Consider the following 16,744-nt stretch of genomic DNA (forward strand, 5'->3'; position numbering starts at 1 on the left):
TACGGCAGACCCAGGACCTGCTGACCTTCAGAAGACTCCTCAAGACCTGGGTATTCGAGCAGTAGCAGCATTCACCCCCCCCCCCCCCCCCCCAGCGCCTTGAGACCCTCACGGGTGAGTAGTGCACTTTACAAATGTTCTGATTGATTGATTGTATTACATACTCTGAGCTGTTTTCTTTCAAAAGAAAAGTAAACAAATGTGTTACCTAAGGCATCAACACAATTACCTCGTTCTTGCTATTGAAAATAATGTACTAACCTCATTTTATTTTTTCCCCAAGGATCTCTACTTATTTATTTATAAGTTTTATATAACGCCATTTAGACCCGGGGGTATCAGAGCGCTTTACCGAGTAAAGAGCCAGATTATAATCCAGTCACTTCGTAAATGACGCACAACAAACTAGGATCATGTACAAACAAACAGTAAATACACAAGGAAATATTTGGCAAAGCGGGTGGAATAGAATATGTATACAGACAGCAGCTAGGCCCTGAGGGTGGTAACAGATATGAAATATTATGTACTATGCTAACACTGTCTACATCGCACCGAACACAATATCCCGTAATTAGCCCAACCTATTAGACAGAACACGTTGCATACATCCAACGAATCACAGACATGCTATTTAGAGTAGTAGTTGCTCACAATGTGCTCACAAGATCAATATTCATAACCGAAGAACACATAAAACAGAAGGCAAAGTACATGAGACAGGTCACCACACATAAAACCATTACCAGAACCATACAAATCGGCTTCACAATAGAGAGGCAGCACTAAACACAGAAAACACCCAACACAAAACTTTTAGACAAAGCACCACACCTATGCACAAACGAGAACAAATATATGGGGTAGCTGAGTATAAACATGGTCACAACAGCACAAGTTACATACAAGCAACATTCAAAACACACGTCCAACATAGCACAGATATGAACTATAGATGGGTATCAGCACGCCCAGTACAGCATGCTTTACCCCCGAATACAACTAAATTCTCTTGTTTTAGCCACTTTATCCTGTTGCAGACTGCTGGAATCAGCTACAGATCCCGCGAGTATGCTGTCATGTCAATATATTCTTTATTTCGGAAATTATTAAAATCCATAAAAAGTCATATATGAATAACACAATCAAAGTAAATGCAGATGAAAAAAATATCAACATTACATTAAAATTGCACAATAAAAAGAATGGATAAATGAATGCCAGTCGTCCCTAAATGAGCCACTCCCCAATGATACATGACTTCCTGCCTTTACTGGAGTTTCGCTCCTCAGAGTAACAAATTCAAGGCAAGCGCCTACAAACTAATGAGTGATCAGTTGCTGCTAGTAGTGGGGGGAGGGGGGGGGAAAATACAAACACGAAAAAATGCTTACCTGAATCCTGCCGCATCGCCGCTCTTCTGCCTCCACTGCAGGCACTGGGTGCCTGAATGTCCTGCGACCGCTGTGACAGCAGGGTCAGGATTGGCCTGAGCACCCTTGATTTCTGCTCCCAGGGAGACTGGGAGCCTGTGCCTGTTGTTTCCAACCTGGCAATGCAGCTCAGGTTGGAGACAGCTTCAGCCCGCATGACGGTTTGGCCTGCATGAGACAGCAGGCCAAACTGTCATGCGCACTGATAACAGTGCCCACCACTCTACTCTCTCTCAGTGCCTGTCATCCCCTGGCCCCACCCAATAGACTCCAGGGTAGGAGAAAAATATAACGATAGTAAACATGGTTTATTATCGTTTCGTTTTTCAAGTTTTGCAGCTGCTGGTGCGGGCAGGAGGAGCAACGCTCCTCCGCCATAGCGGAGGAGCCGTTGCTGTGGTGATCAATCACGGAGCGAACATCTTATTTTAACTACATCTGCAAGGAAACTTGCAATGAAGAAACATATAGAGTTATCTTCCAGTAACTGTAAAAATGTTGGGACCGGGTGAACTTCATTAAAAGAGCCATATTTTCTTAGGAGGATAAAAACTCTGAGAGGAATCACATAACATTCACAAAACATAACAAAATGCAATGTGTCTTGGACAGAGATAAAATCACAATCACTAGGACTAATGTTCGACCTGAAATTCAAGCCCCTTGGGCGGCTAACAGTCAGGGCAATTGATTCAGCCTGAAACTTGTCAGCAGAAAACAGTGGTTAGGTATGCTGATGCGGTAGGGTTCTATACACGGAACTGCTTTTGATGTATAGTGAACTCGAACCAATGGTTTAAAAGTTCCACCGCCTTTCTGTTATGATGTCGCACAGCCGCAAACGTTTCTCATGCCCAGATCCTATATTCGAATTTAGTGTCATCTTGGGGTTTTCAAACAATTTTTGGCGGCCCAGGGACTTAAAAAAGGATTTAATATACTTAAACCAGAGAACTTTCAGAGCATAATCAATGGCTAAGCAATACCTCTTAATTTCCTGATTTAGCTTAGTCTCTGGCTGCAGCCAAACTGCAATCCATCTCATTAAGGTACAGAGAGCTAGTGTGTCTGCAACGTACTGGACACCTAAATCTTGGTGAACAACAAAGGCGGGAGTACATTGAGGAACACCGAGAAGCCATCTCAAACATTTGTTTTCGCCTCTCTGGAGTGTGAGAGGTCGTGTAGCTCCATATGTCACTACCATATGCCCCTGCTGTGACGCATTTAGCCTGATATATCTTGAGAAGGCATACCACACAATCTAACAACAAAGGGGGAGAAGGATACACCCTACCTCATCCTCCTCTCTACTCATGTCACAACACAAAAAAGAGGTAGGGTAAGTCAACTGTCGTTTCAGTTTGTTGGACGTTATACACCCGGGGAGCACGCTGCATTTGTAAAAACTGCCCTCACCCACAATAAATTGTGGCATGCTTCATCATAGGGCTGCTACTAATGTCTCAGCGCAGACCATCGCTAGAGACGGAGCAATAGGGAGGGGTAAACAATACAACAATGATAGAGACAAACAAGAATAAGAAAGGATCCTGAAAAAATGTGCAGAAACTTATAATGTTAAAACTGACTAAGGGATATCTGTATAATAATTTTATTAATAGATTCCCTAGTCAGAACTAAAAGAGATATACGGGTGATGGTGGTGTGAGCTAATTATGTACTCACCACCCCCCCCGTCTGCATAGAGGTCAACATGTTTCAGCCGGTTATAGCATCTTTATCCGGCCTTCATCAGGACTACAAGGATCCCTATGCTGTTATCCTAATTACCCCTTAAAAAACTCCCCAGTTGGGGTTCTTACTCCACTGGAGACTTGTTTATGTTGGTAACTTTACTCTTCAACTGTAGGAAAAAGAAGAGAAAAAAGACAGAAGAAGAGATAAACTACACTCCACTGTCAAGCTTTACCAACATCACATACATCCATAAATGTAACAGTGTGCTCTCCCCAGAAGCCATGCGTCCACAAACATCCCAATAGGTGCGACTTAAATGTTCCAAACATTGAGGGGTATCATTCCCCCCCCAGCGGAACCGAGCACCATTGGCTCTCTCCCTGATGTGACCCACATAATTCATGTGAACTCCACACCAGATGCCAATTGCATATTGTGCAAGACGAAAAAACATGTGCAAAGAAACGTGCAGATTTCAATAAAGCAATAAAGCATACGTCAACCATATCGCCATCAAGACAACCCCATAAGCACACCAAATATAAAAACAAACCATAGTTCCTTGCTGTTGTTAAGAGAAACTTCTCAGTTAGCACGTATATTCGAAGTTCTACAATGTGAGACAAAAACAGAAAATTATCCAATCCCACTCAATGACAATAGGAGATGGAGCTGCTAAAAAGGTTAAATTCTTCTGCAATAAGCAGGAGCTAACAAAAGTCCAGACCTTTCCATATTTGGGGGTCACTTTTGATGACCGAGGATCATGGGTCGCGCAACGCGCACAGAAACAGAATATTCTCGCTAGGGCAACAGGAGCATTGTTGGGTTTTGCAAAACGGCTGGGATGCAAGCCCTTGCCCGCGATTTTGAAGATATATAACGCTAAGTGCGTGCCTATGGCCCTGTATGGTAGTGAGGTCTGGGGCTATGCGTCGGCAGTGGAGATTCAATTAATTGAGAATGCCTTTTTTCGGAAACTTTTGTCATTGCCTGTTTCTACTTCAATCTTTAATATCCATGAAGATTTGGGGGCTGAGTATCTAGTGGATCAGATTTCCGTTGCCCCATTAATGGGTTGGTTAAGGGTTTGGGCGCAGCATCCACCAACCCTAAACCAGCTCATTATACAAGATTGTCTGGTCCTTGACAAAGCCATGTGTATTCCTTGGCTAAGATATATTAAATCTAAGATGGAGACGCTTGGCTGCTTAGAATTATTTGAGAGACCATGTGAGCTGTCTAAATTGGAAATAAAAGACTTAAAGTCGCAGTTCATGTGCAGGGCAAAGTTGCAGAGAGAAGGCGAGGAAGTGTGTAAACCGTCTGTTAGGAGATTTGTCATGTTAAGTATGGGCAATGAGATTCAGCCATACTTGACTTATATAAATAACCCTTTTCATCTATTTTTATTGATTAGGTTTAAACATGACATGTTACCTTGGCTCCTAGCACACCCGAAGGGCTTTTTTAAAGAGGGCACTTTGGGCCCCTGTCCCTGTGATAACGCCTCCGAACAAAATACGCTGCATATGATTTTTTACTGTAAATTTTACACTCTGTTACGTAAGAAATTTATTTGCCCCATTTTTAAGAACTATCACTTTGACCAAGTAAGGCCCGCCTTGGTATTTCTGCAAATGCTGGGCTCTCCTCTTGTCTGTTTTGGAGTTGCCAGCTATCTTTCAGGGGCAATTAGAAGTAGAAATCGAATGTAGTCTAATATATTTTAGCTCTATTTTTTAGCATGTTTGACAGTCCGAGACCGGGCCTTTTTATCCCTTTCTTTTGAAATCATGAAATAGTTTTATAAATTTTGGCCTGCCTTACTTTTTAATGTTCACATTCGCCAATTATTTGTTTAAACTTATTTTTATGTATATTTGTGCACTGTGTATTGTTTGAAATTCCTTTGTTAACTATTTTTACATGTAACTATTTGCAAATGAAATTTTGTGTATGCTTTGATGGTTTTAATTATTAACCGAATAAAGCTATTGTTGACTGACTGACTGACCATTAAAATATTTTAAATCCATGCACTTTCTGTATTCATAAATATTTAAAAAAAACAATATTTTATGGAAAAGATGTGTCCGAACCAACTACTTGCACTCCAAATAATGTTCACCAAAATAAAACATTTTACCTAAGTCTAAAAATCTGAAACCTGATCGAACAAATTAAAACCAAATGTAAGACAACATGTAGTCCAAATTTAGCAATTGAGGTCACAAAAAGGTTTTTCAACTAAAAAATTCTCCTATGTCAAGATGTCATCATTTCCATCAATGTATTCTACAGAGACATACACAATCAGCAATGAAACCAAGACTATGCTCTATTTAAACCTCATCCTCCGGCCAAATGCTCTATCCCACATGGTTTACACCGGAAGAAATAAAATAAATAGAGCACTTAGTTCAATCTAACACCACCATGTTGAAAATAATCCAATATCAATATCTTTCAATGAAGACTTGAATGGAGCCAATGAAAAAGTAAATGTTCTGCGAAACAAATGTTGGCTGTTGAAGATAAGCTGTGTGGGATATGAATGTCCTTTCTTTGGAATAAGGCTGTTGAAGATAACCAATGTGATATATTGAGTGGTCTCTTTTTGAAAAAACGATCATGTAAGTTTTGTAGTGTCTCAAATGTTAATGGACTGAAATGATATAAATGAATGTTGTTGATAAGGTATAATCAGAGACATAGAATAAAACATTTTCTAGCTATTGTGTCATGAATTAGAAGCTATTAAGGACACAGAGGAAAGGATTATTATACCCAGGTAATACTTTTATATGCATATCATAAATATATCAATTGTTTGCATCATATTTAATTCACCCTCCCTGTAACAGACCTGTGATGGCAGAGAACATTTTTACGTGTAACTTGTCAGCTTCAGTGAACGTATAGAATGAAGAATGATAACGGACTGGCAATTGAGGAATTTCCTGATGACATGGCTTATCCATGGACCTGGATAGATCTGGTTGGGTTGGCGGTTGCAATGTTGTTCTGGTTTTCTTGAACACAAAAGCCTGGTTGTATTTGGGATTAGACTTTTCAGAGACCTATCTTTCTACACTGTTGGACTTATATGTTATAGCCTTAAAGGCCCCTGCCAAGGGCTATACCGGTTGTTAAAGTTCCTGAACACAAGTAATAGGCCCGAGCCGGAGGTGAGGGTTAATAACAACAAATATGGCCTGAGGCAGAAGGGCTATAAGGATATTAGAACATTCCACCCACTAAGGGTAGAATGTTCTAAATTAGAAATGGAGAAACAGAAAGACAAACATTGGAATGTTGAAGCAGAAAGTTTACACCAGCCATTTTAAGCTGAAAGCTACTTCATTGGCTTCAGTGGAGCTCACAACATTCAAAGGTCCTAAAATATGCTATATTGATTGAAACAATGTAGTCACAAAGAAAGAAGCAGCCTGATGGTGCAGCTCACATTTCAGGGGATATGTCCCTGCTGAGTGATGGATGGGGCTATGATAAAAAGTGAAAAGTTAAGATGGGATATGCAGTTTTGAGTTAAACTGTTTTCATTGGCTGCTGTAATATGCAGTAATGATTTGAGGAGCATAATCCCCGCCTCTGAGTCTTTAATAGAATTGAAAATTCTTGAAGCAATAGCTAATTAAATTTATCCTTTAAGGTATAATTTGTACGCTCAGAAACTCCAAAAGTTTAATTATTTTAGTCACAATATATTATTTGGTTTAAATGACCAAAGCATTCTCTAACTTGTATTTTGAGTAGAGTTTAACAACATATGCTGCAGTTTCCATGCGCTATAAATATATTGTCTTACCACCAGTGCTGGAATTGGAAAACATTTACTATGGGAAACCATAAATTGGGGGACAAAGTGTGGCAGAGGAACGGAGGAGGAGTCACAAGGGAAGGAACTTGAAAGGCAGAGTCTCACAGTCAATTTATACATTATTTTTTAAAAATCTGCTGCAAAGAAATTGGCAACAATGACAACTGTGAATGGAAATCCATTTTAGAGTATTTAATTGGTCATAAATGTGCTGCATTTTTAAATATTTTACTGCGTTAAGACACCTGCTGCGGAGATCTTTGTATGTCAAGGAATTTTAAGGGGATTATAATAGCGGTAAGATCTGGGAGAGCTCTGTGCTTTGTTTTGACTCATAAAGTAGCATGCAGATCACAAATTTGTATTTTATGTCGATAGGTGAAAGGAATGGGCTACTCCCCTTGATACTAAGATTATTTTGTTACTTACAGTTCATAAGTTACAATACTTCTAATATTGCACAGTGATCTTTTTACCAGCATTGTGGAACTGCATTGAACGTGCAAGTCATGGATATAGATTCATATTGTTTTTTCTCAATCCTTTGTTATTCTAAGAAGTCAAAAAAAGGCTCTCCTGGGAATTAATAAAATCTTGATAGTATAGACAGCTCCAATCACTATGTTACCTTTTATATCCTGACTCAGGGATGTTCTAAGTCATGAGCAAAATAGGCAACTGCCCTGAGCCCTGAACGTCCAATGGGCCACTGTGAGAGTAACATTTCTCTCATCTCACTCTTTTGTATTTTGTGATCCCAATCCTTTTTTTAAAAAAACATATTTTAATTGGCATTTATCATAATCCCATTAAGCCAGTAACAGCCATTACCAGAATTTTACATCCTGTATGTTATGATACAGTGCATTGGTAATTCAGTCAATATCTTCACATCGTACATAATCTCACCCGCACCTGTATGCATCTAGGGACAACAACCCTCCCAACATAACAGTAATGTGAAATTTTCTGGGATATTGCATTGTGTAGGTTTTTTTTCTCATATCTGCCACACAGACTTCTCCAAACTGTAATCACCGATAGACGGGTTATGGGCTGACCCATCTCAAATAGGGGTTCCAACAGGGAGGTCTCTCTAATAATGCCTCTCACACATAACTAAAAACAAACATACGCTGGGTGGTGTACAATTTCCCAGGACCTGGAAAGAACCCATTCTAAGGACATGCCTAAGTGGGCAGGGTGTGGGAGAAGGGGGGGTGACATCTGGTCACTCGGCTGCTACTCCAATCCCTCCAGGCAAGCTTACCCATAGGGAGCCCTCTGGATGTACCTGTCTCCTTTGTGAGTTATCCCAGAACTGACCCATCGATCACCTCCCCCATAAACTACTGACTCTATCTCTAGTCAGTGTTATTTAGTATGTGCCCTTCACTCCCTTGATCACTAGGCTATCACTGTTTCTCCAATTACCGCCCCGTTTCTGTCTCAGTCACTGCCATTAGAGTTTTGATCTCGCTCCGGGTGCTCCCAGTTTTCCAGAATTTCTCTCCATTGTGCAGCCTTTGTAGACCCCTCGCCTCCTCCCTAATCAAAGCCCTACTTTCTACCCCAGCCCAGTGTGTAACGTCCTGTCTCCAGGCGCTCACCACTGGGCCACCAGCAGATTTCCAGGCAATGGCTATCCTTCTTCTGGCAAGAACCAGAGCCAAATACACAAATCTGTTCCCAACATTTAATTTGGGTGGGCGTGGGAAGAGCCCCAGTAGGCAAACTCGGATCGTAGAGTCCTATTCACTGTCGCGACTACCTCTTCTCAGAATAGCACTAAGTTGGGACATGTCCATGTCATATGTATAAAGTCTGCATCTTCGTAGCTACACCTAGGACAACCACAGGCCTCTCAGCCATAAGCCATATTTAGCCTAAGGGGTGTCATATATGTCATATGCAAATAATTAAACTGTGTATATTTGAAGGGTAAGCCAGGACTCTTTTCCACTCTGGATCCGAGAACTTCCTTTCTAATCCCAGCTCCCAATGCCTCTGTAAATGTGTTAGAGGGTTACGGGTTGCCTCTGACAAGGAACAGTATATAGCCATTTCGCTATGTGGCCAGCTGATCCCAAAGTTAGTAGGGAATGAAACACTGGATGTATTTTTGGTTTCTCTCTGCCGCTTCCCCACAATTCCATAAACATACGTGTTGAGGCTTCATATTGGAGGAATTGGTCAGAAGGCAGACCAGCATCCTCCTATAAGTCTTCAAAAGGGGTAAGGGAGTTCTGATGGTAAAGATCTCCCACTGTGTCTAACCCTGCCCCGGACCAGGCTGACAGCTGCTGAGTTGTGAAAATAGAAATAGGGTCACCGTGCGGTGATCCTATCAGGGGCGGAACCGGCGAGTACAGGGAAGCGCCCACCATTTGGGACACCCCTCGTCTCCAACATCTTAGGGTCAGGGTTAGGAGCGGCGATCACAGCGGAACGTCCACCACTGGATTAAGCAATTTGGCTAACAGCCATGATGGATCTGCCCTCCTCTGTGTCCAATCTATGTCTTCCAGCTCTCTTCCATCTAACCAGTGTGCGACCCATTGAAGCTGGGCAGCCAAGAAATATGATTAAAAGTGTGGCACCCCAAGGCCGCCTTCCCTCATAGGTCATTGTAGGATAGCTAGGGACACTCTTCACCTTCCCGTGCCCCAGATGAGGTCTCTCAATAAGGAATCTAGTTGACAAAACTATCCAGCTGACATTGTGATCGGAAAAATAATATAATAAAAGCGGGAGCATAACCATCTTGGATAATGAGACCTGGGCCATGATAGGTAGACGTAGGGAACACCAAAAGTGAACACTGGACCGAAGGGATCCGCGAGCCCTCCCAAGATTACCCTCCCGTAGGTCCTCAGAGGCGTGGTATACATAAATCCCACGGTATATAAAGGATAGGCCCAATGGAGGTCTGTCTGGATGTCCAGTGGTCGGGCGAGAGATGGGGACACAGGAAACAAATAGGTCTTACTCTATTAACTTTTAAGGCCAAAACACTTTCAAATTTCCTTAGACGCGTGAGGGCTTTGGCGGTGCATTTCACCACCTCAGCTATGTATATCAGAAGATCATCTGAATATAGACATATTTAATATGCTCTTGCCCTCATAAATGTATACCAATGCCCTACCCGCCCTCTGTAAATAGAATCGCTAGTGGCTCAATCGCTAAGGCAATCGAAAGCGGTGACAAGGGGCATCCCTGTCTGGTCCCTGTAAAACACTGTATTGTTGTGACACCATCCTACCTGATTATGCTCTTGCTGTGGGTTTTTCATACAATAGTTTCATTCACTTCAGCCATTCGTCACCAAGTTCCATCTATCGCATTGTCACAAGCAAATAATCCCACCTGACAGTGTCAAAAGCCTTTTCCAAATCAATCGACAGAAAGGCGGCTTGTGAGACGGCTTGGGTTTCCAGATGGAATAAAACCGAATAGAGTCTCAGCAAATTGAGAGAGGTATTCCTGGACGGTATGAACCCATTCTGGTCTGAATGGATTAATGCGGGCATGTGCGGGAGCAATCGGAGTGCCATAATTTTATTAAGGATTTTAAAGTCCATGTTTAACATGGAAAGTGGACGAAAGTCTGTCGTGCTACCTCTTGGAGTCTTGGTTTTAGGGGGTGGAATTACAACTGAGTTGTGCAATGAGTCCGGGAGTCGCCAAAGCCGTGGAGATTCCGCATAAAGGGTCACCAGTCTTCGGGCCAGTACTGGGGCATATGTAGAAAATAATTCTGCGGGGAGGCAATCTGGGCCTCGAGTCTTCCCAGCCACCATACTTTTAATTGCGACTCAAACTTCCTGCTCTGTCACTAGAAGACCCAGTGTCTCCGTGGCCTGGGGGTCTAACATCCAAAGTAGCAGGCTGCTCAGAAAGTCTGTTTGGACCTGTGGTGCAATCGGGGTTGGTATACCATATAAGCCCATATAGTAATTGTAAAATAGAGCATTGATTGCCTCAGGGTCATACACAGATTTGTTATCCTTCCCACTCAATTGTGAGATCGGAGGTCCCCTAGATTCTGGTTGAATCATCCATGCTAGCAACCGACCTGGCCTCCCTTCTTCCTTCTGGACCTTCGTGAGATATGCCCTATAGTCGTGGCACAGCAATCGTTCAAAGGCCTCACTATATGGCACACGCATTTCTCTCAGGCCCTCCGGATCTCCAATCTCCGTACCTTGCCCGTTCCCCAACTGAGGTAATTTATCCTCTATTGACTTCCATTCTAGGTGTAGCTCTCTCTGGCCCCCTATCAAATGTCCTAGACAGTGTCCTCATACCACTATATTAAACACCTCTCATCCTGAGGATGCTGTCTGTGTATTCTCAGAAAAGTAATTATCTATGGTGGACTTGAAAGTATCCCTATAGCAAACGTCTTCGAAGGCTAGTGGGTTGAGCCGCCACAAGGGTGTTAAAGGGTGGTTTCACAATAGCTTAAACTCAAGTAATAACGGACAGTGATCTGATATTATGCGTCCCAGATATTCAGTATCAGGAATGACTGTCCCAAGGGAGTGTGAGCACAGAAAAGCATTCAAACGTGTGTATAAGTGGTACATAGGTGAATAGTAGGAATAATCCTGTATATTTGCATGTTCCGTCCTCCAAATATCCTTATCAATAAGTGTGCACTGCGGTTCAAATGAGACTCCCGTCCCCATCCATATTAACACCCCTCTTGCATATGCGCAATTTTTCAACTTCACTCTGAATAAGGTGTGTTTATTGCAGCATAGCTATCTGCATGCCTCGTCTTTGCAGGTGTCAATGGATATTATGTCACTTGGCTGCGGACCCCATCCCTCTGATGTTCCATGTCACAAATTTCAGTGTGTAGTGTGGTGCAGCCATATTAAATTATTCATTACCGACCTGTCCTTCACCCCACCTATCTCCCCATCCCCGAGCCAAGTACAGCAAAACCACCCCTGCAAAGAAAACAAACCATTATAAAATGAGGTATAGAACATCTCTGAATATAAACTCCCCTTCCCAAGAGTAGCCTAGCAACAGCCAGTCGCTCAAACCCCAAACAAACCATGATGTTAAATTAGAAGGCCCAAACTCAGTGGCTTGTCAACCTTCCAAGAGGGGCAGGCTGTGAATTAAAGACAACTGGTGCTGGCCACAGCAGCGCCAGCTCTGTTTAACAACAATTGTCCAAAAGTGTCCACCACGTTCAGAGTTCGGATAACGTGCGACAAGGTGGGCGCCCTTCTCGCAATTCAGTGCTCCCTCAAATTATATCATGTGCTGTTCTCGGGGTTACGGCTGTGAGTTGGGTACTGTCCGCTCACGAGCACTCGGAATCAGATTCACCTGTCTCCTTCACCACTGGGGAACCAGCTTCTGACATGCTCCCGGGTCCCTTCATGATCGGCTCTATTGCCTGAAGCTCTTTCCTTTTCTGTTTGTGATGGACAGAATTTCCTTGTTGGGTCCCTACGGGGTCATTTGCGGGGCTTCTTCCTCACTGTTTCCAATAGTGTGTTTGCAACACATTCATTTGTAGGTTGGGTACCAGTCTTATAACCTTCAAGACATTCCCAAGCCGCTGCAGGGTCATCGCAAAAATGTGCTTTTCAATCTAACAGGAATCGGAGTCTAGCCAGGAGCATCAGAGAGTATTGCAGGCCCTCTTCCCGCAGAGCCTTCTTGAACTCAAAAAATGAGGCTCTCTTCCTTTGCACTTCCATTGTGTAATCCAGAAAGAGGGAGACCTCACCGTTGTTGACCAAGAAAGGACCCACAGTTCTAGACATGTGCAGCAGCGTATCTCTATCCTTGTAATGGAGACCTTTTGCTACTATCGAGTGAAGGGGGGGCCAGGTGCTGGCGAACGGGCCGGGACCCTGTGTGCCCACTCCATGATATAGAACGAGAGACACTTGGGGGCCACGTCCGTTCGAAGCCAGTTCTCCAGGTAGGTTAACATGTCAGAGTGGTCCACCCCTTCAGGCAGGCCAACCAGTTGAATATTATTGTGCCTATTGTGCCCTTCCATTTCCTCTGCTCTTCATTCAAGTAGACAAACCCTTTTTGTAAGGTCTGTGAGCTGGAGAGACATCACTTTTTGCGCAGGGTGTAAGTCAGCTAGCGAGGATTCAGTTCTTTTTACCCACTCCACCAGTTTATGGTGTTCTTCCCAAAGAAATCTCAGCCCCACTGTTACTGTATTGATATCCTGATGTAGAGTGGTTTTGGTATCCGCAATGGCCTCCAATATTTTGGTCAATTGTAGCTGTACTGGGTCTCGCGGGGGCTCCGATTCCTGTCTCTGCACTCCCAGTCTACTGATCTGGAGGCATCTCTTGTTTTTCCCATTACTTTTGGGTTTTCACACGTTAATATTCCAAGAAGGGTCTCACACTGGATTCTCTAATAGCTACCAATGGTGTAGTTAAGATATACACCGATAGGTAAGGTCTGGAGAAATGGTCACCTCCCCCGGACGATACAGTACTCTGGGCACAGGAAGCACCCTCCATGGACAAATAGTTCTACAAAGAAAATTATTTGGCCTGTAGTTTTGCAACGCACTGTCTCTCCCTCTTTGCTTATCCTACGGTGCGTCGGTATTCCTTTTCACGCCGTGGGCCTGAAAATTACTGATCTTGTCCCCTCTGCACATTCTGTTCTATCTCTCAGCACCAAAAACTGGCCAAAAACACAGTACCGAAGGTTTGCTTCCGCTATAGAATTAGGGGTCCGTGGTATGCAATTCATAGCATTGACTGGGTAAGTGTTGTGATATAATGATTGAACGGAGTTTTCTGGGGATCTCCCCAGCTGTCTAAAGATTGCAGACCAAGCACCGGACCCCGATCTAGGCCCAAGTGTCTCCCTCACACGGAGGTCTCTCCGTTCACTTCCCAGCAGCCCTGCTGACAGATCTCTTGGGCCTCCACTACGCCAGTCGGAGTCCGCAGTTCAAAGAGGTCCCGGACGTGTAGTCTCAGGCTGGGCCCACACGTTGTTTCAACAATTCCCAGCCAAAGAATTTACAGGGGCGCAGCTATCTTCCCACATCAGAGGCAAGAGATCGCTACTACCTGGTCATGTGCGTCTTGTGTGGAAGGACTCTGTCTCTTACTCTAGGCCTGTCGGCTGCTTGCTAGAGTCCGCCCCAGGGCACGTCACAGCCTCTACTAACTCCCGCTGCTCTAGCAATCTCTCCCCGCTCTGTCAGCCAGAAGATTCATCTTGTCTCTCAACATGGACGGCGGGGAGATCGGGCAGGGCGCTCTCCTCCTCCACAGTCCGGACGGAGTGTTCTCCCAACCCGTCCGTCAGTCCAGAGGCCCTCCTAGGCCGCCATTCACGCTGCCACTCAGCTCGGCATCCGATCATCCCCATCACCATATAAAGGTATCAGGTGCTCTTTTGCTCGTGTTTTTTTCTGTGTTGGCGCCCACCTTGTCTGACACCCGTATTTCAACTGCAAGAAGGCGGGCATCTGGGCCCAATACAGCAGGATAAAGTACGGGCCACGCAGAGCTGCAGGTTTGCGCTTCCGCCATCTTCTGCAAACAAGCCATGCCCCCTTTGTGATCCCAATCCTTTTTTTTTTTATACATATTTTATTAAATTTTATGTCACATATATTCAGCACAAATCAGAGTAACATATACGGCACATAAGAAACATCCAATCAGATCAGAGGATCAGAGCAAAACATTCCTAAATAACACATATTGAAATTGTGGGCACAGTAAAACAATACATATAACAAACAAAAAAAATCCAGAGAGGCAAACCGGATACCCCAGCTACGGGAGAACCCCCTCTCCTTCCTCTCCCATTAATCCCAATGTAAACTTGACCAAATCCTTCCAAATTTGACCTTGAAACATGTACCCCGAGCTTTAGCCACTGCGGATTCCATTTCATACACCCCTCTTAATAATACCCAGAAATCAGTAATCTTGGGGCAAACTGGGTCAATCCAAGCGCGAGCAATACAAAGCCGAGCAGTAATAATACAAATTGAGATCAATGAGGCCGACAGAGGGCCTGAATCCGAAACCATGCCCAAAACAATTTCCTTCTCCGTTAATTGTATATCCTTGCTAGCGAGCTTATTAATAGCATTTCCAATATCATGCCAGAATAACGTAAGAGCAGGGCATTTTATAAGCATATGTCTAAGATCCGCCGCATATTCCTTACATTTTGGACAAAATGATTTTACTGAGGCCTGTTCTGTGATCCATTTAGAAATAACATTCGGAGTATAGTATAACATAAAGATAGTGCGATGATGTTGCAATATCAAATTAATTGAAATAACAGCCGAGTTGATTATGGCCATGGAATCAGTAATTTCATCAATAATAATATCTGAATGAAACAAAGAAGAAAGTTTGGTCGCTATCAGCGAGCCATCGCTTTCACTAACAGATCGGAAACACTTATAGATGTTCCCAATCTGGCCTCGGCCAGAAATCCTATAAACAGCACGCACTACCTCTGTAGTTTCAGGTAGGGTAAACAGGCCCTTCCTATGTAAAAAATAATCCCTAATTTGTAAATATTTAAAAAACATCTTATGGGATAATCCAAATTCCTCTTGTATAGAAGCAAATGATCTAAACCCATGATCATCATATAACTGCCCCAGCCTTATTAAACCCGACTGAGACCACAGCCGGAACGTTTAGTCTGAAAATATATCCGGGAAACAAGGATTTCCCCATAAAACAATAAATTCATGTAACTCTGGTATGGCAACATTTTTAACAATATCTCGCCAAATATAGTAAATATGTTTAACTATCTTAAAACGCACTCTCTTAAAGTAATTGGGATCCGACATACTATGTAAGAGAAACCCTGTGTTAAAGCCAACAGCAAGCTGATATGCTGACCATATTTTGGTTGCATATGGTCCCAAAAGTAAGCTCTGAATCCGATTAAGGAAAGCTGACCAAAAGTAAGTTTTAAAATCAGGAAGAAGGAAACCACCTTGCTCATATGCCATTTTTATGTATTTAAGTGCTCTTCTGGATTTGCGAAAACCCCAAATAAAACTACCAATGGCTGAGTCAAGCCGCTTGAAGAATGACATTGAGACTCTTAACAGAATGGATCGAAAAAGATATAAAAATTTCGGCAGGATATTCATTTTTACATCGTTACTTCTTCCAAAGATAGTTAGAGGCAATTTATGCCATCTCCGTAAATCCGCTAAAGCTTTCTTAAGTAGCGGTTCATAATTTAGGAGCATAAAATCCTTGATACGGCCGCTAATACAGACCCCCAAATACGTAGCTGAGTTAGTTAACCCCAAAAAAGGTATTGGAGATAAAGTCTCGTAATTAAGAATCAATTGTGTTTTGTTAATATTGAGCTTATACCCCGAAAAGGAGCCAAAATATTCAGCTGCTTGCGTAATAGCATTATTTGCTATTTCAGGATTAGTGGTAAACGCGGCAATATCGTCTGCATATGCCGTAACTTTTAAAGTTATTCCGTTAAGTATTACCGGTGCAATAGAGATATTTTGTAATAGATGTCTAATAAACGGCTCAATGTATAGGGCAAACAGTAATGGGGAGAGCGGACAACCCTGACGCGTACCCCTCTGAATCTGAACCGAACTAGATGTACACCCATTGATTTTGATAACAGCTGATGGGCTATGGTATAATTGCTGGACCGCCGAGACAAACCCTCGACCGAGGCCTAAAGAAAGCATAGTACTCCAAAGAAATCCCCAGGCTACTCGATCGAA

This window comes from Triturus cristatus, chromosome 9 (genome assembly GCF_964204655.1).
Source record: "Triturus cristatus chromosome 9, aTriCri1.1, whole genome shotgun sequence".
Taxonomy (NCBI): domain Eukaryota; kingdom Metazoa; phylum Chordata; class Amphibia; order Caudata; family Salamandridae; genus Triturus; species Triturus cristatus.